The sequence below is a fragment of the Pleurodeles waltl genome, chromosome 12 (assembly GCF_031143425.1).
Source record: "Pleurodeles waltl isolate 20211129_DDA chromosome 12, aPleWal1.hap1.20221129, whole genome shotgun sequence".
Lineage (NCBI taxonomy): Eukaryota > Metazoa > Chordata > Amphibia > Caudata > Salamandridae > Pleurodeles > Pleurodeles waltl.
Window position 1 is genome coordinate 628,684,574 of NC_090451.1, and position 23,802 is coordinate 628,708,375.

Sequence of the window (23,802 nt, forward strand, 5' to 3'; positions counted from 1 at the left end):
GAAATTGCAGGAGACCAAATTGCCGAGCCATTGGGCATTATTTAGGATAGTTGAGTGCCAAGTTCTGGATCTGGCCGCAAGAACCCAAAATATTCTTGATTACAATGGCTCTCGCAAAATAAACTAATGGGTCCAACCCATCCTGCATGCTGGGTTTGCTCCAGAAAAAAACACACACTTGTTTGGCACTGGCGTCAAATGAGTGTCCAGTTTCAGTAGAGGGGTGAAGGACCTTACATAAGGCACAACAGCAGACAAGGTCCACAATGATTATCAGTAAAGGACCTGCAGCAAAAGGTTCCTTGGCTAGATGACATCACTGTATAGTGGTTGCCAGGCGACTGCTATGCGACTTGACCCTATACTTAAGCTCAGTGCTATGCATCCATGTGGCACAGCTCAGAGACTGGTCGCAAGAAGTCTTGTCTCCTCCATATCCAGACATGGTGAGCTGCAAGGCAAGTCTCACCCAGAATCATTTACGTAGGTTGAGCATAGCAGCGCACAAGCGCTGCCTTTCCAAAGTGTTGGTATGTATCTCGGTTTTTAACCACACCCACTGCACGCCCATCACTACCACTCTTACGTGGGCTTGCCTTTTAAAAATCTTTGATGACATTGGTAAATGCTTTACGTTTGTCCCTCCTTGGGGCGGTTTAGTTACCGCCTTGGCCATCGCCGCCGTTAAGTGGCTAATTGCACTTTTACCAGTAAGTTTGACTGCAAGCGAACTTCTTTATCCTTTTGTGTGTCTCTTCACGCCGATGCTCATGGCGGCCGTGTTGCTGTGGATCTGCTTGCTTATGTGACTAACTCGAGCAAATGCGAGTCCCATTGCATTGCAGATTTTTGTTATAACTTGCATTTCAGCTTCTCAGCCTCGCTAAGGCTGCCGCTTTGCAGAGTGGTCTTGTAAAGGTGGAAGAGAAATGGGGGCCAGTGGCTTAGGAGAAGTGTGCCCCGATGTTGCCCTTCGCTGTGCCTGCGGTGCGTGCGGCTTGAGTTGTTCCTAGCAAGAGGCAGTGGTCGTGACTTACAGGCAGTCACCGGGTCATTCAAGCTCTGGCCGAGCATGTAAGGCAGTGGCTGGGCTGGGTCGTGGAAAGATACTGTTTGTTGTTGGAAGTCAGCGTGTTCCCACGGCATCCATCCTGCAGAAACTGAAACTCCGGACTTGAGATGATAAAAAGAACTCACAAACAAACCGCTATTAGGACTGCTTATGGCCTAATTAATCATTTCCATTTGACTTGAATTAAAATGGTTAACTGTACAAAAATGTATAATTTATTAATAGTCCATTACTTAATATCATTATCAATGGGGACACGAGGAGTGTTTTTTTTTTAAGCGTGGATCTCATTTGCAGTTGGCGTTTTCCAATTACAAAATCTGGCACCGAGCAGACTGCTGCTTTTACAGGGTAATGAGAAAGTTAACCCTTTGGGGCTCGCTTGTCTTTCCACATTAAGCAGAAGCCTAGTCCTGGCCGAGGAGCGTAGTAATAATGCGCTGGTGTTGAGGATTCCTTGCAGGCCTTTTGATTGTATTCATAGCAAAGCCCCTTTGGAAGGCACTCGGTGTTTTTAGTGTGAGCTAAACAAAGAAATATGTAGGATGCGTGTATCCAGTTAAAATGTCTCCGCCTGTTGATGAAGGGCAGGTCTCCTCTCCCGGGAATTGGAACCTGCAGGCCTCAGAGTGCACGTTTTACGGTTTTATGCTTAAAGCGTTTAGCTGTCAGGGCCACCGGCATGTTGTGGCAGAGGAGGGCCACATTATGCAGCAGGGTTCTCCGAATTTATGCGGCAAGAAAATGCACGTTATGTGGCACAATGCTGCACATTTTGAGATAGTATTACTTAATTATTTAGACATTTTTTCGCATATTAGCACCTTCTGGGCACATCCTTAGTGCCAGTTTAACACTCAAATATTTAGCAAACTGGAGGGTGAGCAGTCAGCGTTTGTAAAGGGCCTTCCACTGCACGGCTACATTTGTGGCTCGATGCTAGTATCCTTTGAGCTAGTTAAGCTAGAAACAGTTTTAATTAAAATCTGCAAATTATTCAATTGTGCAAATGCCCAATTATGCGGAAAACGCCGTGGCCACCGAATCACATAATTCCAGTGACCCTGCCTACAGTGCGTTAGCTCAACCATTTTACCACTGATTCTTCCATTAAGAGAAGGAAAGATTTATTCCAGGAAAGACAGTATAAGGTTACTCTGTATCTTGAATAGCATTAAGGGGGGACCTTGGGTGTTCCCCACCCCTACCACTCTTGTAACATATGTGACCTGAGTGGTGAACGACAAGCTTCTAGGAGGTATGAGTGCCTGCTTGTCCTGCATAACATTTGGAGGATATGAGATTCCCACGGAGCAGTAGGAACAGCTCAGCCATGTAATGGGATGATGCCCCTGCCCCAGTGTGCGTACTATATCAGGGCAGATTGTACCAGTAGGAGGGTGCAGGCCTATTGAAACCCCCTACCCCGGCACGCAGCTAGTTAGTAGCCTCCAGCGTGAGACCACCCGCTTAATAGTCACCTTGCGCAGAACTAGAATTAACCGTGAGGCCAATCTGTTTTTTGGGGGGTTGGGGTTGATGACATTTTGGTTAGAGACCGGAAACAGGGAGTACCGGTCTACACTTTTATTCTTAAATGTGTATATTTTTCTTTATAAATGTAGTCTGCACAAATTTAGTGTAGACCTTTTTGAGTAGGAGACTGCTGTTTCATATCAAATAACACGGCTTTCTCGGCTGCCCAATTTTTTCATGTAGTCTGATTACTGTCGAGCTAATCAGAAGTTTCAAACAACCTTTCGTGACTTTTGCACAGTTTAAATACTGTAATTTACTGGAGGGTAACCCCTGGGTATACCGATCAGAGGCGCCTTAGCTGCCAGCACCTGGACCCTCTAACCGAGAATTACTGGATCTCCAAGTTTCACTGATCCCTCCCTGAACTGTCAAAACCGAAGACAAGTGAATGTCTGAATGCGCCGCTAATTGTTGCACCTGACTTGATCTTCGTGCTTCATTGAACCACAAGAAGTACCACTGTAATTTAGAGTTTAGGCTCTGCCTCTCTAAGCTGGAGAAGAGGAAAATATGCACATTTCATCTGCTCTTGCAATCGAGCCCCCGCCCGCCCTCTTGCCCTAAGGGATGATGGTTTGAAAAATTAACTGGGTCAAATGGTGCCGCCAGCCGGAGCCCTTGCGGCTTCCTTGGCACGGCCGGCACTCCTGTAGCCTTGGAGGGCCAGTTTTGATCATGGCTCCATTTTGTAGCTTGTAGCACTCCACTGGCGAGTAATGACTATAATGCTGTCCTTGTTGGGTCCAATTTAAATTGCCCACGAGTGGATGCCTTTCTGGAAGGCTGTTGTGTCCACAGTGGGGCAATTATGTAGGTGGGATAATTGCCCTGGAGTAGTCCTGGATCAGGTGGCTTCCATTCCAGAAGACACATTTCAGATTTTTCTTAAGCGCTTCGGCATTGCAGGTTTGCAGCGAGACAAGTTCTTGGCGCAGTTGTTGCTGTGGAAACCATTTTTTCGCAGTCCATGTATTGGATTGTCTGTATGACTTTATGTCTGTCTTGCAGTGAGGCAAGAAGAGACGAATGGGCCTGAATGTTCAACATCTTAGATATGTGTCTAGATGTTGCTGCCTTGTTTTCTTCAAACTCCACTAGCGGTAGCGGATTTGTCTTACGAATAGCAACATACCTCACCACGGGGACAGGCCAGTTTCCTCTCTTACAGTTTAAGTCCAGCCCACTAGTCTGCTTGTGAAAAAACATATTGCGGGCTCACCAAGAAAGTTCAGGGACTTGGAGTCCATCCATTGCCTACCATTGGTTGGCTTTCTTGTTACTCTCATTGGGCAGCTTCCTGTTTGATGACTTTTTTTCAGTTTTCTGTTTGCTTCTCCCACGCTGCATTGCCTCTTATCCATCTCTTTGATCGGCGGGCTTATACAGGGAGTGCAGAATTATTAGGCAAGTTGTATTTTTGAGGATTAATTTTATTATTGAACAACAACCATGTTCTCAATGAACCCAAAAAACTCATTAATATCAAAGCTGAATATTTTTGGAAGTAGTTTTTAGTTTGTTTTTAGTTTTAGCTATGTTAGGGGGATATCTGTGTGTGCAGGTGACTATCACTGTGCATAATCATTAGGCAACTTAACAAAAAAAAAATATATACCCATTTCAATTATTTATTATTACCAGTGAAACCAATATAACATCTCAACATTCACAAATATACATTTCTGACATTCAAAAACAAAACAAAAACAAATCAGTGACCAATATAGCCACCTTTCTTTGCAAGGACACTCAAAAGCCTGCCATCCATGGATTCTGTCAGTGTTTTGATCTGTTCACCATCAACATTGCGTGCAGCAGCAACCACAGCCTCCCAGACACTGTTCAGAGAGGTGTACTGTTTTCCCTCCTTGTAAATCTCACATTTGATGATGGACCACAGGTTCTCAATGGGGTTCAGATCAGGTGAACAAGGAGGCCATGTCTTTAGATTTCCTTCTTTTATACCCTTTCTTGCCAGCCACGCTGTGGAGTACTTGGACGCGTGTGATGGAGCATTGTCCTGCATGAAAATCATGTTTTTCTTGAAGGATGCAGACTTCTTCCTGTACCACTGCTTGAAGAAGGTGTCTTCCAGGAACTGGCAGTAGGACTGGGAGTTGAGCTTGACTCCATCCTCAACCCGAAAAGGCCCCACAAGCTCATCTTTGATGATACCAGCCCAAACCAGTACTCCACCTCCACCTTGCTGGCGTCTGAGTCGGACTGGAGCTCTCTGCCCTTTACCAATCCAGCCACGGGCCCATCCATCTGGCCCATCAAGACTCACTCTCATTTCATCAGTCCATAAAACCTTAGAAAAATCAGTCTTGAGATATTTCTTGGCCCAGTCTTGACGTTTCAGCTTGTGTGTCTTGTTCAGTGGTGGTCGTCTTTCAGCCTTTCTTACCTTGGCCATGTCTCTGAGTATTGCACACCTTGTGCTTTTGGGCACTCCAGTGATGTTGCAGCTCTGAAATATGGCCAAACTGGTGGCAAGTGGCATCGTGGCAGCTGCACGCTTGACTTTTCTCAGTTCATGGGCAGTTATTTTGCGCCTTGGTTTTTCCACACGCTTCTTGCGACCCTGTTGACTATTTTGAATGAAACGCTTGATTGTTCGATGATCACGCTTCAGAAGCTTTGCAATTTTAAGAGTGCTGCATCCCTCTGCAAGATATCTCACTATTTTTGACTTTTCGGAGCCTGTCAAGTCCTTCTTTTGACCCATTTTGCCAAAGGAAAGGAAGTTGCCTAATAATTATGCACACCTGATATAGGGTGTTGATGTCATTAGACCACACCCCTTCTCATTACAGAGATGCACATCACCTAATATGCTTAATTGGTAGTAGGCTTTCGAGCCTATACAGCTTGGAGTAAGACAACATGCATAAAGAGGATGATGTGGTCAAAATACTCATTTGCCTAATAATTCTGCACTCCCTGTATGCTTCCTCTGCCTTCTTCTAGAGAACTACTTCTTCCTTTTTTTGTTTAAGTGCTCAATGAGAGTTCTTGCATTCTTCAGCTCTCTCCCACATGTGCTTTTCTTCACCCCATCCTCTGCCCATATGCTTCTCTCCAACTATTCTCTCTGCTCTCTCCTGCCGATGTGCTTCTGCACACTCAAAACACTCCCCACGTTGGTTCATGATCTCTCCCTCTTGTGGCTTCCCTCCTACCACGTTCCCAACCTACTCACCCGTTATTGTTTTAACAAATTGCTTCTGCGCCTCTCTTTTTTTTATTTTTATTTAACAATCCATTACGGATCTGTAAATAAGTGTGTCCTTTCATGGATACTCCATGTGTGTTGAATGCATGTGCACTCCTACAAAATGTTCATGGGGGGGGCTCATCCACCCTCTAGTTAAAAACAACTTCAGACTTGTTGGTTGCAGGAGTGTGTCACGTATTCTCTCTCAGACTTCCATCTCAGTAGAGAAACTAGGATAGCATAAGTATTTTTCTGTGGGAAGTATTGCCAATACAAGATCCTCTCTTGCTGTAGATCCCCTGCTCTGCCACACCATGAGACTCAGACACACACATTTGGATACATTTCGTGATGTTTGTGCTGAAAAGCACTGAAATTGAAATAATTGAGTCGAGACTACAGAAAAAGGTATTTCTACAGACATGAATTCTGGGTGAAATAATTCATGCAAATGATTTTTCTAGACTATTTATTTCTTCTAACCACCATTTCTCATACATGGGCTTTCTCTTGGAAATTGGGCTTCCTGACAATAAGTTCTTTCACGACTTTGAATTGACCCTCTGGCCTTATTTTGAAAAAAATCTGATATAACCAGTTTTTAATATTTTAATTATGGCCCCAAAATTGAACCTAAAAAAACAGAAAATATTGCTCAGTGTGAAAACATCAATCCTTCGTAGAAGATAGTATGATGGGAACAAAATCCATTTAAGGAAATTACTTTGTGGATTGTCTTTTGCTGCCTCTCTAATTATGGAGCATAGCTGGGATTTTGCAAACCATTTGTACGGCAACTGCACTGGGTATAATAGCCAAATGCTCATAGGACTATATCCCTAAAGTTTGAAGGAATAGAAGATATGTTGATGTTGCAGTAATTAACGTTACTCATTATATTAACATTGGAGGGGCTGGCTGTGTACTGCCTACAATCTTACTTATTTCTTTCAAGCTGCACATAGATCTCTTTGCAGAATACATAAGTGCATCGCAACATCTCAGCAAGTCGAAGCAACATATTTTTTTATATTTTTAAGTAAAAGCTTTATCCAAAAAAATGGAATATGAGAAAAATTGCTGGTGATCTTCGTAAGTAATAGTTTATATTAGGGCTTTTCAAAATGAATTTAATATGTAGTGATTGGAACTATCCATTGTGAGAAATAGTTCATGTACTGGTCAGTATTGCCTATATGTTTAATGGAATGGAAAGTTGGTCATAATTAAGAAATTAGTTTGCCTGAATATATCTGTTAATTTCAAACTTCTTATGCTCTGGTTGGCTTTTTTTAGTTAACAATAAATATGTCAGTAGATTGTACTCTAAGCTGCTTGAATTTACATTCGGGGAGTTTACATGGTTGTGATTGATTGGCATCTATCAAGGTCGTTTAGTTTAGCATTTTCGAGAGTGTTGAGCTGAATTTAAACTTTCTCTTCTTGTATCATCTATATACTGATGACAAGTGCACCTTTTCCCCTTTAATTTCTCTTACAAAACACTCTTAAACTAAGATGCCTGACTTACAGTAGTCATAAGACATGGATGGTGTTCCTCTCACCAATGTTAAGCTCGTCCAAGACCAGAAAAAAAATCCACATATCTGTCCGCTCCTCCATGTCCTTTCCCTTCCTCCGAACAACTACGTAGTCTCTCGTCCACACACACAAGTAATTACCAGTGTGCATAAGTCAGCTATACACCCTTCATCGTTGTCACTAGGTCCTAGACAGAGGGAAATCCCATTGACATCGCCCCTTCTAAGCTCTTAGGTTGCGATCTGCACTGGTCGTGATGAAGCTGGATCATTGCAACACTTTACTGTTTAGACTCCCCTCTCACATTTCTCCCCTTATGACAAAATCATACTGTGTCAGCATCATGGGCGCGATGTGACTTGTATAGAATGTAACCTGCTACTCTCCACCAGCGTGGTTGGCTGTCTCACAGAAGCAGGGCACATTACATTTTGCTTCCCTTTACTTTCAAAGCTACGTGTTGCATCTCACACTTACCTCGTTCCCAACATTTTGTGAAACCCTTGCTGTACTCGCACCCTTCTTACCCTCATGTGTTTGGTCAAAGTTAAGATTGTTTGGAGTCCTTGGCCTTTTTCTCTAGAATGCCCTCAAAGCAGCTTAGACACCTTCAGAATGTAAGCTGGGTCTCCAGTCATAAGCACCACCCGCGAAAGAACTGGATTGTAAAAGGGAAGCAAAAACAAAAGAACACGATCCTGCCAGTGTCAGATTGTGTAAACATATGCATTAAATGTCTATACAGAATAACCTAGCACTGTCTGCATCTCTTTGACTTACTACTTCCTTCTCTCTTTACTCGGATTACCATGTGTCCCCAAATGCAAACCTTGTACCGTAAGTTAATGCTAAGTTCAGCAATCAATGGAAACTTGGAATTATTGTACCAATAGGTCTCACTGTTTTAAAGTTCAGCCGGTGTGGTTTGAGTAGCATTTGTTGTACTGGATTGTGTGCATTTGATGGGCCAAGCAGTGTATTCTGTCCAGTCCAGGAGTTTATCTGGTAGTAGATTTGGAACGGTGTAGTGTAGACTCATGATGTAGTAGTGCAAAAGGAAGTTTGACCATGGAAGCAGTTTATTTAATTTGTGCTCCCGGGGAGGATTAGTGTACAAATATTTTAAGAGCACGTGGCCGCTTGGACGTTCCCATACACCCAAGCCTTTTGAAATGAGAAGGTCTGTAGTTTGGTTTATCTTGAAAGCAGTAGAGCAATAATGTTTCAACCTATAAATAGTTGTGATGCAAGCTACAGTCTTCATTAAATTAATGTTTTCAACTCTTGAGACTGTATTGTGTAATACTTCAGAACATTGGGTGCTAGTCGATATTTGATATCATTTTAATTATTTTGTTACTTTTGCAAAATTGTGTTGAAGGGGCGGCCCTTTCTGTCTTCATGCGGGACGGTCGAGGTTTTGAAGCACAGGTATCTATCTCCTGAAGAAGGATTTCACAGATTATACCAGAATTTTGAAAAGTTGTGTTGGAGCAGTCTGGAAAATCCTTTTTAAAATAGTATACCAGAAAGGCAGTTAAATGGCATCACATATATATTGTGACAATTATGATCAAGCAATATATTGCTTTATTTTAGGTCAGTTAGGGTACGTTTTGCCACAGTTCAAAGTGGAATATAAACTGTAATTGAATATGTCGGTTTAAGTGACCGTACTTGAGTTAAAGTGAGCAAGTGCCTAGAAGCAGGATATAGCCAAGTTTGCAGTATTTGAGAGAAGCGGGTAAAGGAATAATACATATTTCATTACATACTTAAGAATGGTAGCAGTGCAAGTGTGACTGCTGTTAGCGTTTTATCTGGCCTATTTGACTTCATCAGCAGGAAGCCTGTATACTTTAGTACACATTCATTACTGATGGACTGTCCTGTCACTCATTGGCTTTAAATGTATGACGATTTTGTCAAACGTAAAGAAGCTGCTGGTTGAGATGACTGGGGTGTTGTAATTTCGCATTTTATAGTACCCCCGTCTGTAGCTGTGTCTTCTCCCATGTATTTTTTCAGTAAATATAAAAATAATTGGTCACAAATTAAGCTTTCGCTTTTAAGGTACTAATCCGCCTGTACATCCATAGCAATGGATGATGAACAATCTCGATACCCTTTTTGGTTCATCGAAACACTTAATGATTTAAATGTTCTTATGGAGAGAATCAGAGGACACCTTTAAACGTTTTTTCTGTCTCTTAGAATAATATACACAAGTTTGCACCGTGTGAACTTAAAAACACCAGGCAGATGCTAGATAAGAGAACTGTTTCCTTACTGTTTCATTTTTTCACCTTGAGGATAGATGAATGGCAGGTGTTCCATTTGCCAGATCGTATGTAAATAATTAAGGGAAGGCAAATAACACCAAAGTACCATTCAAATAGTGATGCTTTCAAAACTTGCAAGATACCTATGTCAGGCTCCACTTACAAGGTTATTCAGCTAATGTAATCATACATTGGCCTACGAAAGTGAACTTTTCCAGCCATCTTTTGCTTTATCAGATCTCTCTGCACCCCTGGTGCTGGGATCTACAGGTACAATGGGAGCTACTGAGACCTTAACCTTACGTTTATGGATTTACAGGTATGATCCATAGACTAGCTACAGTTCAGTTACACATGTAATTAATTACTTACGGGCAGTGTACGTTGTATCATATTTGCAATAAAACATGTAATTAGATCAAAAGCATACAGAACAGGGGGAGGGTAAAAAACAGCGTTAAATGTTTCACTTTTAAATAAAAATGCATTTTTCAGCCTTGGTCATCTGAAGGCCTCATGAATGCAGGTTGCAGACCTGCTGTTTACACTGAAATATCTGCAGCTACTTTGTCAGTAAAGGGAGAAAATATTCCACTTGCAGAAACAAATGTTATACACTGGTCCAAAATGGCACTAGAGCTTCGGCTTCGTTTGTTGAGGAACCTGAGCAGCTATTTCCATTTGTGACACAATTATATTAATAGATCATTCAATTAAAAAAAAAAAAGATAGTGGTAAAACCTAGTGTTTCTAAATTATTGCGATTAAATATTGAAATATAGAAAAATAATTTTTGGGAAATCACATTAAGAAAATAAGTTCATGTCAGGGTTCAACTCTAATATCAAAGTTATTTCAACATCACTAAAGTAACACACGTGATGTACTAACTAACCCTCTAAGGGACCAGGGATGATAATGTAATATGCAAAGGATCCACTAGTCGTGAGTCAGGATCTGTTCAACGTAAGCTGTGGTTAAGGATAAAACGTGTAGGGGAACATCAAGAGTCTTCCAGGCAACAACTTCCATTGTACTTGACATCATTGCATGATGCGCATGGGTCAGATAATGATGTGCTTGCATTAAACTCATGAGGTGCTTTTAGAAACTAACTAGGCTCTTGGATGATGTGCTGTGATCCTACCTTTCTTGTTCAAAGGATCCTCTCGTAATGCCCAAGGGATCAGTTTACAGCATGTCTGGGATAAACATAGTGGCACATGAATTCGCTAACAACCCTTTGAGGTTTGACTTAGAACATGCTAAGGGCCTGATTTAGTTGTAGCGGAGAGGAATACTCTGTCACAAACATGACTGATAATCCCTTCCACCTTATTGCGATCCCATGATATCCTATGGAGGAGAAAGAAGGCGAACAGGAGATCCATCACATTTGTGACAGAGTATTCCTTCCGCCAAGACCTAAATCAAGCCCTAAGGCTTACTTACCACATAAGGTGGCAAGTGTCAGCTTTTTATTTCCTTTGAAACAGCTGAGGATTCAATAAACTGCCTTGTGTATAAGGAGTCATCTTATAATGTTGTTTATAAATGTCCCTCTCTCTGGTTAAACTGCTCATAGCATTCTTCAAGATCGTTCTTAATGCCCTTGAGATCACCAGTTAATGTGTCAGGGATCTGCTCATCAGGAAGCGCATTTCAGCTGGTAGTATTCCAGGGGTGTTTCACAAGTGAGGAACTAGAAAAAATCTTTCTTAAAGATGCAATCTCAATCTGGCCATGTTTTACAATTTTAGGTAAAAAAAATTATTCATTTGATAAAAGGGTTGCTTGTTTGTGACCCCTTTCCTGCTCAACTCTGCTGTGTTAGTTGTGTGCATACATACTCTTCTTCGGCTGTAAACAACTGGATCAGTTCCGGCTGGTCACTATTTCTTGCTAACCCTTGCATCCAGGGGAATAGTGTGTTCTTTGTGCGCCCAGGCAACGGCCGTCCGCATTGTGCGGTTGGGTGCATGTGGGGTGGGGGTTGGCGGCAGGGCCTGCCCCCGGGATTGTTTTAATGTTCAATATTTATATATTCCTTCACTTTACACAAGCCATAGAAATTCATTAAAAAAACAAAGGTTACAGGGACGTTATAGCTAGGTTCATGGTTTACCCACACAAAATCATAGAAATTCGGAAGTTATAGTTACGCTTTTCTGAAGAAACTATAATCTTGTAGAGGAAAGTAACATTAGACCACGGGTTATTGTTTTTTAACCTAAGTAAAACTGAAGGTTCCCTGTCTTTATTAGCCCCCCTTGTGATGCTTCGTGGACTGGGAACTGTGCTGGCAAGGTAGCCATCATTACAGTTCCCACCTCTGTATGTGAAATGATTGCTGGACGGGCTTTAATGAAGGCTCCTGAGCTATGAGCTTCATTTCACGTAGAAACAAAGAGGACTATAGTGAGGGCACGAGAGCCTGCAGTAGAAGCCGCATTTGGTTTTTCAGATGTGCCCGCCTTTACCTTGCTGAGACTGTGTTCCGTGCGTTAGCACCTTAAACACAGAACTATTGGCGTTCTCAGTGCAAGTTTGTTAAATGTTTGGTTCTTAATCATGGGGAGGGGCGCCGCGTCGTGCAGTTTCATCCCGAAACGGGGTAAAGCACCCAGTCTCTTAATAAGTGGCTGCGGCTGACAGTAGAAATGTCTTTCCTGAGGAAAGTGGTTTGAGGGTTTTCTGTTTTTTTCCCCCTGGCGTATTACAACTGCTGTCCGGAGTAACAAAGGCTTCCCTATTGCCAGCTTGAGGACGGAATCCGCGGAAATGTAGTATCCCGGGGCTGCCGGCTCGTGATTGGGCCGTCAGTGATGGAAGTCTTGCCGTCTTCCTGCCCGGGGCCGCCTCACGAGCACAGCTCGGTATTTCGGAGGAGGGCGGCGACAGCCTGGCAGCGACGCGCTTGTGCTGGATCATTTTCCGAAGCCACTCTGGAAATATCCCACTGGCCGCCCTCTCAGCTGAGATCCTCGTGGGATAAACTGGTGATTTGGAGGGATTTTTTCCCCTTTGTTTTTCCCCTCGCTATGGCTTTTTGCACGGGCGCCCCTGAAAGGTGCCAGATTCCTCAGCAGGAAGCGAAGTCCTCGCCGCGGCTCCGGGGTAGCACCATGGGCCTGTGACGCTTCCCTTCCGGCTGGGACCTGCTAGTGAAGCGTGATGGAAGTCAACTGCGTGAACGCTTCTCGGACACCATGGAGCTGTCCTTGCTGCTAGGGATCCTTCGAATGAGTTACTCTTTTCCTTTTTTGCATGGACTACAGAAAGCTCTCACAAGCAGCATTTTCTCGTTAATATTGGATCATAGTGAAGTAAGCAGAGTGGTGATTTTCATTATATCGTTGTGTGTTTTTTGGCGAATTTGTTGTGCTTTTGTTTATTACAAGAGGCACTTCGTCCTCGCTACACTTAGGCGTAGTGGCGTTGTCTAGCTGTTTGCAAGCTGACGTCATCGCGCACGGAGCCTGGTGTCATTTACGCCTCGCGCATCTTAGGTTTGCCAGAAGATATGGGGTAAGTATTGACATTCTAGAATGTGGCCTGGATGACTGATTCAGACTCTGCAGCTTGCTGGCGCTTAGAGGGGAGGTTGACGTAGTACAGTTAATGCTGTGAATGCTGAAGGCTAAAACAGCTGTGCGCAATCACCACACTCCCATTCTGGCCAAGTTAACTGCGTGTTCTAAACAAACACAGAGCTGGCTTCAGCACCAAAGTCTGTAGTGAGAGTCGACAGTTTGTAGTTAGGCATAAAACAATAGGCGATATGGAGGCCTGGTAGTTTGGTCTCGATAAGACACAGCAGAACTTTTCCACGTGTGACTTGTGGTAGCGTGCATTTTCCGGTTTGTTGCTGGATAGTTAGGCTTTTGTCCCTTTTCATGGACTGTTCTCTTTCAGACCGATATCCGGGAAACTGACCTATGACCTCTCCCAAGGGCTTGACGTACCAGATTCACAGCCCGCATCTTGCCCAGAGCAGACCCTGGGGTGTACGGTAATGGGGCCCATCCCAACTCTCCTTTCATCATAACAACTGACTCTTTGTTAATCTACTATGGTCCAGCTTGTCTTTACCAACCACCACTACTGCCACACCTGGTATAAGGTCACTTTGTTCAAGTCCCGTTTAACTTAAGGCCTTAAAGTAAGCGCCACAGATCGGATCACGGCGCTAGCAGACAAGCTGGGCTCAGTGAGGCCACTCGCACATTTCTAGAGAAATGAAGGTAGCCAGCTGGTGTTTGAAATCCCAGGCAGAGCCTGGCGGTAATGGTATTCCAAGGCATGGGCTCAGCTGTGAGGAATTCTTCATTGCTGCTGAAAGCCAGCTGCGCCCTTGGAATCTGAATACCGGAGCATCCTTCAGAAGACATCTTCGTCCTTGAGCAGCTTGATGGTGTAAATGGTGTCCAGGGCGCACGTCGTGTAAATCACTATCATGCCCAGTGTGAATATCACCCACTTCCCAGGAAGGTAGTTGATGCTTATCAGACTAGTTAATTAGTTTACGTTTTGTGATGCATTGGGTAGTCTGAATAATTCACTCAGTACTCTTCCATGGCACACTATACGTTGTAAATAGCGCCTTTAGGCTTCGTGTAGGCGCTGCACGTTGTAAAACCTGGTTAATAAACAAATATTAAACACAGTGCAAAATTACAGATACCACAAAGCTCAGACAAGCTCATCCCATAGCTACATGCACATTTCAGAAAGAAGCTGTAAAAATCCAACTCCCTTGCATCGTGTCACTCCTGACATTAATCAAATAGGTTTGTTTTCATTGCATCCACCGACGTGTTCAGTTAGTGAAGGCAATATTTTAATGACATTATTTTCCTTTAGACTGCCAAGTTGCCCTGTATGGGCATGAAATGCTATTACAGTGTTCGTTAACTGGCACAGGAGCTTCACCTGTGGTGCGTGTGGCCTTTCACCAGTAGCATGTGAAGTAAGTAGATGAGGTAGTGGTCTGCCCTGATAGCCCATGCTTCTCTGCAAGATTTTGCTGTTTTTGAGAGGCTAATATATTACCCAGCTATAGTTTAATCTCATGAGCCTGATTCTAAAACACTTCTGCCCTCTTAATGGTTACTTAACCGAACAGCTAAAATGATTTTTTGCAATCTTGAATTGACCAGCCTTGGTGCCTAGTGGCAATTTTATGAAGGCTCAGAGAACCATAACTTTGTGGGCATTAAGACATATTTTCCATGGCGTTTTCTGCCTTATTTATATTCACAGATCGACTCCAGAAATGGGTAGTTCCTAAACATCCCTATTTTAGGTAGTATGTGTGACATCACCCCATTACTGCTTTTGTTTGGGAAATATCTTTTGCTGTGGAGTTTTTCTTTAGCCTATTCTGTTGCGGGGATAGAAACGATTCAAAGTGTACTCCGAGCCAGGCACGCGCAGCCGGGGCGCTAAGTGACCGCGTGCTGCGATGTGAGCTGTTTATTGCCAGCCGCTGCCAGTGAATTCTCGGAGTAGTGGACATAGAAGACGGAAAGCCGCGAGGTCTGCGTGCAGGGAGGTTAGGTCACTTGCTGGCGTAACACGTCGAAGAAGACACATGCTTGGGTGGGGGGGGGGGGGGAGCAAAGTTTTACATTTCATACCACTGCAGTGTTAGCCATTCTGTGTAGCTGTGCCCTAGCCTCACGAAATAGAGATGTTATTTGTCATTGTTCACTGCATAATATTTCTTGTTGAGGAAAACCAGCCCAAGATTAGTTTTTATATTTTTGAAATATTCCATGTGACTGCATATCATGGCTTCCATGAATTATATTTTTTTCCAGTGATGCCGGGATTTGTAGAACTGTCTTGACCTTAACCTGTCTGGAAGCCCCCACACCGGACATGTGCTGGTGCCATGGTAAATAAGGAGCAGGCGAGTACTGGTTGGCACTCCAGTGCCCTCTTAGAAAAACGGTGTGTGTGGAGTCCATCCACGCATGTGGGAAGCATACATACTTGTGAGAAATAGCAGGTGCAGCACAGAGCACTGGGCTTTGTTTCACCGGCCTGGCAACCTTCAGTTACCCATGCGAAGAGTAGAGATATAGAGCTCTCATTACCAGCGTGGTTGAGAACAACCAATGTTGTAGCATTGGATCATGCAACAGTGAGTGTCTTTCTTGTTGCTGGAAGATGTGCCCATTGTTGGGCAAATCATTTATGCCAGAACTAAACCATGTCCATTTTGAGAATAATTCCATTCCTTGGTTTGGATACCTAGAGGTCGCCACAGTCGCAGTGCGGTCATCCAGGAGGCTCCCTCTCAGAGGAAGAGAGTGAAGAAGGTATTTGGTTTTTATCAGTGGCTGACGGAGGCATGTGCTGAGCAGATAATTGTGCAATCCACCAGTATGGAAATAGTTCATTTTGGTTTACTTTTTCACTATTGAATGCCAGTATTGGGACACTGAGAATGATGATGGCACCGCAGAGGAACTCACAGATTACTAGGCATTGAGACAGTTGGTTACGTAGAATCCAGATGTAACGCTTGGTTGGTGATTTTGTAGCTTGGCAGAATGTCTTTGACTTCTAGTAAATGAAGATGATGCTCTTTCTTGGATTCATTGATATCAACATTTGATTAAGACAGACAATTGTCGTTTCTTTTCTGTATCAGATGCAAATGAGAGCCTGAATCCACTAAGCTTACAAGGGGTTGAGCTGACATAGTTATGTGTGTTGGGTTTATCGAGCATCAGTACATCCTAGATGCCTTCTAGGAGAATGAGTCTGAGGAAGGGTGGAGGATGGTTGATGTTGCCTTTAGCAGTAGATAAACGTTGCAACATCAAGGTGACGAGGAGGCTGGTGGGTGGTTTTATTATACTGCAACCTTGAATTAATTGTAGAGAGCTTTCTGACGCCACTGGGTTTTGTGTACTACGAGCCCGATTATTAACTTCCTTGTACACCTTAGACCATACTGGCTTCTAAAATGAAAGATGCATAAAGAGGAATAAACGGCTTTAAAAATCTATTGCATGTTTGACAGCTGAACAGAGTGAAGCAGAGAGAAGCTTGTCTTTAGCAATTATTGGGAAACGCATTTCCCTCGTCGATAGTTTACACAAGTCAGTAATCGCCTAATCTCGTACAGTTTTAAGAATTTCAGAACAGAACTTTGTGAACAACATCAACTAATATGGCCTCTGTATGAGATGTTTAGCATCATAAAAACAGGCCTTTACTGAGAGAGAGTAGGATGGGGCCTTCGAACGAAAGTGTTCTGCAAAAATGCCTGCCATTCCCATGTGTGCATTTCCCACCAGTGCGTGCTAATCCCGTAAAAACCGGTATCAGTTTCTGAACAAGTCAAACAAAATGTGACCCAACCTTAATACTCGTAGGCCCCAGCATAACATTGTGTGTGCGCCTTCTCAGGTAATGTATGACAGACTGTCCCAACAGTGCGTGCCAGCTCCCTTGTCCCCTGCCCCAGGAATGTGTACAAGTCCCGCTGATGTAGGTAAGACCTGTGGTGGTTTAGCCGCCATGCTCTTTCAGTCCTGTACTTTCTGCAGACAAAGGAGCCAGTTATTGTCAGTTTCCATGGAGATGTGTAAGTAATGCAGGTCAATTGAATCATGTATTTGACAATTGTTTCTTTCCTGTTTGTGAGAGGACCGACTGCTTAGGTCCTCATCTGGGTTGCTCTGTGTCATTTGTCTAGGCCGACACACTTGGTAATATTTTCATTTTACATTGTCATTCATTGCAGCAGGTGCCTTTTTTGAGTGCTGTAGGTTTGTATTTTTGGTTCGGTTCTAGACCGGTGGCTTAGCTTTGTTAGTTCTGAAGCAACAAGCAGGTGACACTAGATTTCTTTTGGTTGAGTTTCTATATGAAAGCAGGATGACCCCATGCACGTGTCTTGCCTGTGAAGTGATCCCCATGTTGTATTTTTATTTTACATTTTGATGTAATTGGAGCTGTAGTGCTTCTGTGGTGATACATATTTTAATGGTTTAAGGGAGGGCTGGTAGGGCGATCTATCTGATGCACAATCTTCTGTCTTTGTCTAAGTGGAAATAATGATTTCACTGCATGCGGGGTAGATCTTGAATATGGAGTAAGTAATATAGTTTACCTTGATATTGCAGCCAAATATCAAGGACAAGAATATCGACTGGTAAGTATATACATTTTCTATACCTTTTCCATAAATGTTTTCTATAACTCTTTATGTATGTGTGTACACATGCACGCACACACACACACACCTTTCTCAATCTACGTGGATGCACAGTTAAGAATAGTAAATCTACATTTCTACACTAGCCAAACGTTTGATATTTTGACTAAGATATCACAATGTACTCTACTTGATATTTCAGAGTAAAAACCCTCCATGAGATTAAAATACTGCTTCTTACTTACTCAATTGTTTATTCATTTTTTAAAGTGACTGAATCAGGACACAGAAAAAGGTAGATATTGTACCATCTTTAACACACTTTGCCTCATAAAACTCCACAGCTCGTGTGTGAGGGCACCCTTTATCTTCTCTGCTAACATTCATGCAGAACATCCACTCTTACAGATACACATGGGAGGGCACTGGAAGAGCCACCCATACACTGTTGCCGAGAACTTTACTTTCTAAGCCAAAATCTTTGGCAAGCCGCTCAACTTGCATAGACTAATTAATCATATCTCCTTCTAGGAACTAGCCAAGTCATGCTCCATGAAAGTCTCGTGTTCAGCTGGCCCCTTTTCTGCTGCTCCTACCACTGAATCAAACCTCTCTCTGTGCCCAATTGGATAAACAGGCATTTTCAAGGACATTCTAAATGAGGTGCTTTTTGAAGCTGTAGCAGGGAGCAGAGCAGAAAGTAGGAAGTGCATGTGGGTTTTTGAGTACTAAATGTTACATTAGTCTCTGCTCACTAAGTACTCATTGATGCTGTAGCCCCTACTCTTTTTTGACCACCTAAATTAGCTGGGTTGATACAAATTCAGATTGTCCTGAGATTGAACATTAAATGATCTATACTTAGGGACCGAACGTAGGATGCAGTCATTACCATTAGTATTCAAAATGCTGCAGTAGCCCCCTTCCTGCCCTCATTTGCTCCTGGTTGGTCCATAGTGGGTGCAGGCGGTTTCTTGATGTTACCCACCCTTGCTATCAACTGTCCTAGCAACACCTTCCTATTTATGTGATGTTGTGATTAACACTGGGCTGTGAGTTGTGTGTTAATCAGAGCTAATACCGCTCCTTACCCACGAGTTCAACTTATGATTGCCTACAAAACAATAACTACAATTTTGAGGTGGTAGCAAAGTAGAAAGAGAAGTAAACTAAGATGTCAGTCCTATTTCCAAAAAAGATATCCACTTCTTAGACTTGTTAAAAAAAAATCTTGCATGCTTATGTGGAGAAGTGTTTTTGCAGACATTTTCAATGCTGGAAGTACCTTTTTAAGTGCCTAAGACCAGTGCGGTGCCTCGTTTCTATGAGGATAGCGAGCATGGCTGCTGCCCCTGCAGTACCTTTGCTTGGCGTTGTACTGTAGCTTGACTAAACCTTTTCACCTTACAAAATCCAAAGCAATTGGTTTGTCTGTTCTTGTTTTTGTACGTAGCCAGGCTGTGTTGCATGAGAGACCACGAGCTGGCCTAATATTTCAGAGTATTTATTTTGCATTTTTTGCTTCTGGAACGATCCATTTCGAGGTATGTTCTGAAAATTGTTACTCCAATTAACTGAGATTATTCAGATGATGCTTTAATGTTCCTTGCCGTGTGACACACAGCTCTCCACTTAATTAAACTGGATCCAAGGAGGCAGGACCATAGGTCTAATTAACTATGAACAACACACGACTTCTGATGAGGCCCAGCAGGCCAGCAGTGTCGCTATGGTCTTGAATGCCACTGTCACTCATATGTGTCTGGTGGGTCATTGAATTCATAACCGCTTTTGCAGTAAGGCCACTAATCAAGGCGGCCATGAAAGACGCTACTGTTGAATTTGCCTTACGACGCTGCAACCACACCATTAAAATAATGTTTGCTCTGCAGCTATATTGGCTGCATGCACTGCAAAGAATGAGCATCTTAGAATAAAAACAGATTTGTTTTCATCCCTTATTGTCCTACCACCAGAGAAGATCTAGAGCCAAATACCCTCTGAGTTGTGAGTGGAATACCTCAGCGTCATGGGGCCGCACATACAGTAGCAAAAGGTCCCCACTGCCAACAGCCCTTACGCTTGGGGTTGGCGTGAAGTGATTGCACCAGTATCTAATGTGCACAAATCTTTACCTATATGTCATCCCCTTTTATTTTTCCAGTGTTATTCGTTTTATGGTTTAACTGTATCTCCACATTAATATTATAATATTAGTTGGTTTAGTAAATGCCTTTTCTGGTATGTTGTGTTTTTCATTCCAAAGTCCAATATACTGCTTCTTCTGTCAATGTGTGCTTCTTTTCAACTTGCATCCATTAGATTATTGCAAAGATACGGTTAAAACAGAAACATAAAAAAATGGACGAAATAGCAAAGACAAAGAAAAAGGCTTTGGCTTATACATAAACATCCAAAATCAGTCATCACTGTGGTGAATACTTCAGAAAGCAGGGTCATGATATTGCAAACTACCTGTTGGCTGTTTGGAGGGTATGTGAAGTTTTTGTACATGCCAAATAAACATATCGAGACTTGAAGAGTTATTGGTCTGCTCCATATTTTTTTTCGTTGCCAGAATTGTATGCACTTGTTTTTTTTAATTAGTATCACCACAAAGTAGCTGCTTTGTTGGACTACTCTAAGCACAAACATGCAAAGTGAGTGCTTCACCAATCTTGTGTTGTGGCTTGATTGTCCAGTATTTTAGATCAGATGATTAGTAAACTCAGATCTGTGGTGTTCAGCCCTGCTTGAAATTAAGTGAAGGCAAGAGTGTCCGTTCCATACGCTGTCTCCAAATGATCTTCTGTCATGAAGCTAGGAGGAAGGTCCATTAAGCCTTATGAAGGATGTAGTTGAATTCAAGGTGGCTTTACAGGTGAAAACTCCCACTATCACTTTTCTAGAACTATGCTCATCAGTTCTGAGATAATAGTCATTTGTTTGCGAAATAGGGTAACATTTGTCTTGTATGCGCCAATAGTCCTTTTCCTTGGAGTACGTTGATAACAGTAAGCAGTGAAGGTTAGTTTGTATGTGTATATATATATATATATATATATATATATATATATATATATATATTGAGGATAGTCAGTGAGCTAGGCTGTTTCTTTTTTTGGCAATATGTAATAAGTGATAACTTCATATGGAAGTGTTAACAGTTGTTGGTTTTGGTCATCAAACTTTAGCTCGTTCTGGGCTGTCAGGATATTGTGGGGATGTCACAATTACATTTGTTGTTTCAGTAATCGTTTGAAGTACGTGTTTCATCCAGAATAATCAGGGGTGGAGTACATTTAGGGCTTTTAAAGTGTGTTGCTTCCCCTTCCCATATGCAACACAACATCTTCCTTGTACTAGGAACGTCCATCCTGTGGTGCAGTGGGTGCTGCTGGTGAAAGCCCTTATGGTAGGTGGGAAGAGAGAGCTTCCTTCAGATGCTTCTGTCATCTTCTCTACTGGTGAATCTCCAATAAGTACAGTGGTGTCTTCTGGTCTATTGTCAGTTCCTCCTGAGAAGTACTCAATATTTTTCAGTCATCTGATGGCAGCAAGATTTATTTCGGCTGTTCAGTGTGTGTACACCGTTTGCAGAAGGCCCAGTCTGAGGATTTACAAATCTAGCATTTTGAAAGACTTTATCTGCACTCAGTGTTGTTTTTCATATTTCCTACTCATCACAGTGCTGTAATAGTATCGTATTAACTGCCCATTTGAATCTGTTTCATTCAAAGTTTGTTGAAAAATCCTAAACAGAGTTCATGCCATCTGAAAATGAGCTGTGGCCACTGACGTACAAGACAGAGTTATTTAGGTCGAGCATAAGTATACGACCTCTTTTATACTTTTAAGTGTACTTCTGTGGGCTTTCAGCTATTTCATTTGTTAGTTTGTGTCATTTAAAAATCCTTGCTTGCTAGTGGTCAGTCATGCCCCTTTGTCCCTCCTTCTTCTGTGTGGGAACAGGGACCAACTACTGCATGATTACGCTTTGTCCTGTTTATCTAGTCTGTAGGGATTTTTTTTTTTACTTTGTTTCCTGCTCCCGTCCAAGGAAGCTTCCCTTTTCTTTTGTATGGCATTCTTGCTCTGCGCTTAGCTGCAAACAAGGCTATATATTAGGCTGTTATCTTGGTCACATTTGGTCTTTGTGGGCTGTCTGCACCCTCTTTCAGCTGCCTTGCTCCCACCATCCCCTGGCTTGGATTTTCTTTACCAACTCTACCAGAGCTCTGCAATCCTTAGAGACAGTGCCCACTTCTGCTCCATATTTGTATCCCACTTGCAGCTCCATCAGTGCACCTCAGTTCACACACTCCAAGCTGTGCCAGTGCTAGGAACCCCACACACGCTGTCTGCCAGAGCACCTCAATTCTTCCATTCAGTACACTCTGCTACTCCAGTACTGAGACCTCGAGCGCAGCTCAATCCGTTCACCTCAGTTGTACCCCAGCAAGGTCACTTCCTTTCCTACACTGGGACCCCGCTCACATACAGTTCCATTACAGCAGCTCAATTCTAATATTCAGTCCCACTGCCAAGCCAATTCTGGACGCAAAAGAGCAATGCACAGCTCAGCCAGTGCACCTCAAGTCTACCATCGAACACCACTGGTGATGAGAACCACCACTTTCCACCAGAATCCATCAATACTAACATCAGTGCACATTTCTTCCCAGTACTAAGGCTCACACACACCCTTCAGAATTCCTTGCTTTGTGGTTTGGAGGCCATTCCACTCTCATGCTGGGCCCCAATCACAGCTTCACCAAGGCACTTCCAAGTTAACACTTAGCAACACTGGCACACCAATACTAGGATCCACACACAGCTCCATTAACATACCTCACTTCTAATCTTGTGTGCCCGTTACTATTCCAGTACTGCACCCTCATACAACTTGTGTCAGTGCACCTTAACCCTAACTTGCAGCGCCCCATTATTCTAATACCAGGAATTACACAGCACTCCGTTTCTCATTCTTCACCCGCGGCCTTTCTGTTATTTCATCACTGGTCTGGCACACAGCTCTGTCTATACCTTCAATCCTGATCTGAAGCGTACCAACATTGCTGTATTGGGGTCACATACAACTCTGCTAATGCACCTCCTGCTATTCTGCAGTGCCCCCCTGCTGTTCCACACTCTGACTTCTGTTGGAGAACATGGGGGAGCCTATTAATTCTATTCTTAGCTGCCATCTTTATATGGGAGTTTCTGTTTCACCTATCTCACTCCGTTCTTTCCTTTACTCCGTTTGCTCTCAATGTTTTTTTCTCCCCCACTTTTCTCTTGCCAGCTCTTAAAATCCACATCTTAACAGTTTTTTAGATCTTCCTTCCTTTACTTGATGATTTTCTTATTCACATTTTACTATAAATCCCTCTTTTTCCTGCCTGTATATGGAAGCCACAAGTGACTTGTCGGGAACCGAAGTGTCAAAGTGGTTTTCCCATTCTGTGTTTATGGGAAATGTGTCAGTACATACATGCCCTGGTACTTTCACTGCTTGTTTATCTCACCATCTCTCTTTTTTCTCTAATGTTAATTTTTCCCTTTCTTTTCACACTTCTTTCATTATTTTTTCCTCTTTATCTCAAGTTTGCCAGCTTCCTTCCCTTTTTAAGGGCGAGCGCAAAGCGCTCCCTCCCATGTTGTAATCTCTCTTTGGGCTTCAAACCATGCCCATGTCACGTCAGTCTCTTTCATTGGTTCGTGGGCTTGCCTTTTAAAATATGTTTGCTTTCATTAGTGAAAGGCATGCATACGTCATGCCTCTTCCGGTGTTTAGCCCTCCTCAAGTGCATCGACCAACTACTGAAAACATACGATGCTCCATGTTTTCCATCCGGTTTCTGGACTACTTTTTCTCTGTATTTAACAGCGCGATCTCGCTGGGTAGTAGTTGAGTGCTTTGCTTGACATTGATCCTGTTTCATAGGTACTAGCACTTTGCTGGTTGCGTAGA

General features: G+C 42.9%; 1 protein-coding gene across 7 annotated transcripts in view; it reads left to right on the plus strand.

Annotated features, from left to right (window-relative positions):
- The window catches only part of MEF2D (myocyte enhancer factor 2D), a 383,277-nt gene that overhangs the window by 204,612 nt on the left and 154,863 nt on the right, over nucleotides 1-23,802 (plus strand). The window contains exon 3 of one of the 7 annotated variants that reach the window (XM_069218038.1): nucleotides 17,797-17,825. The exons of the other annotated variants lie outside the window; for them this stretch is intronic. The gene's annotated coding sequence lies outside the window, so the exon portion shown is untranslated. The remainder of the gene's footprint in view (nucleotides 1-17,796; nucleotides 17,826-23,802) is intronic. 7 annotated transcript variants of the gene reach the window in all.